Source organism: Rhipicephalus microplus, unplaced genomic scaffold (genome assembly GCF_043290135.1).
Source record: "Rhipicephalus microplus isolate Deutch F79 unplaced genomic scaffold, USDA_Rmic scaffold_899, whole genome shotgun sequence".
Lineage (NCBI taxonomy): Eukaryota > Metazoa > Arthropoda > Arachnida > Ixodida > Ixodidae > Rhipicephalus > Rhipicephalus microplus.
In genome coordinates, this window is record NW_027465452.1 from 12,501 (window position 1) to 13,969 (window position 1,469).

Consider the following 1,469-nt stretch of genomic DNA (forward strand, 5'->3'; position numbering starts at 1 on the left):
CTGACGCAGTTCGGACTTAGCACTTTTCGGCTGTGCCTGGCTGGCGGCCCACTCACTCGATCGCCATGTCTGTTTGCCACAGTTTTCCCGGTGGTGCCGCACCCGGGCTCGCCCCGGCTGACGCGGTTTCGTGCCGCCCCGGCAGACGCGGTTTTCGCGCCGCCCCGGCTGACGCGGTTTCGTGCCGCCCCGGCAGACGCGGTTTTTTGCCGCCCCGGCTGACGCAGTTCGGACTTGGCACTTTTTGGCTGAGCCTTGCTGGCGGCCCACTCACTCGATCGCCATGTCTGTTTGCCACAGTTTTCCCGGTGGTGCCGCACCCGGGCTCGCCCCGGCAGACGCGTTTTTTTTTTCTTTCGCCCCGGCTGACGCAGTTTTCGCGCCGCCCCGGCAGACGCGGTTTTCGCGCCGCCCCGGCAGACGCGGTTTTTTGCGCCGCCCCGGCTGACGCAGTTCGGACTTGGCACTTTTTGGCTGAGCCTGGCTGGCGGCCCACTCACTCGATCGCCATGTCTGTTTGCCACAGTTTTCCCGGTGGTGCCGCACCCGGGCTCGCCCCGGCTGACGCAGTTTTCGCGCCGCCCCGGCTGACGCGGTTTCGTGCCGCCCCGGCAGACGCGGTTTTTTGCGCCGCCCCGGCTGACGCGGTTTTTTGCCGCCCCGGCTGACGCAGTTCGGACTTGGCACTTTTCGGCTGTGCCTGGCTGGCGGCCCACTCACTCGATCGCCATGTCTGTTTGCCACAGTTTTCCCGGTGGTGCCGCACCCGGGCTCGCCCCGGCAGACGCGTTTTTTTTTTTTTCTTTCGCCCCGGCTGACGCAGTTTTCGCGCCGCCCCGGCTGACGCGGTTTCGTGCCGCCCCGGCAGACGCGGTTTTTTGCGCCGCCCCGGCTGACGCGGTTTTTGCCGCCCCGGCTGACGCAGTTCGGACTTAGCACTTTTTGGCTGAGCCTGGCTGGTGGCCCACTCACTCGATCGCCATGTCTGTTAGCCACAGTTTTCCCGGAGGTGCCGCACCCGGGCTCGCCCCGGCTGACGCAGTTTTCGCGCCGCCCCGGCTGACGCGGTTTCGTGCCGCCCCGGCAGACGCGGTTTTCGCGCCGCCCCGGCTGACGCGGTTTTTGCCGCCCCGGCTGACGCAGTTCGGACTTAGCACTTTTCGGCTGTGCCTGGCTGGCGGCCCACTCACTCGATCGCCATGTCTGTTTGCCACAGTTTTCCCGGTGGTGCCGCACCCGGGCTCGCCCCGGCTGACGCAGTTTTCGCGCCGCCCCGGCTGACGCGGTTTCGTGCCGCCCCGGCAGACGCGGTTTTCGCGCCGCCCCGGCTGACGCGGTTTCGTGCCGCCCCGGCAGACGCGGTTTTTTGCCGCCCCAGCTGACGCAGTTCGGACTTAGCACTTTTTGGCTGAGCCTTGCTGGCGGCCCACTCACTCGATCGCCATGTCTGTTTGCCACAGTTTTCCCGG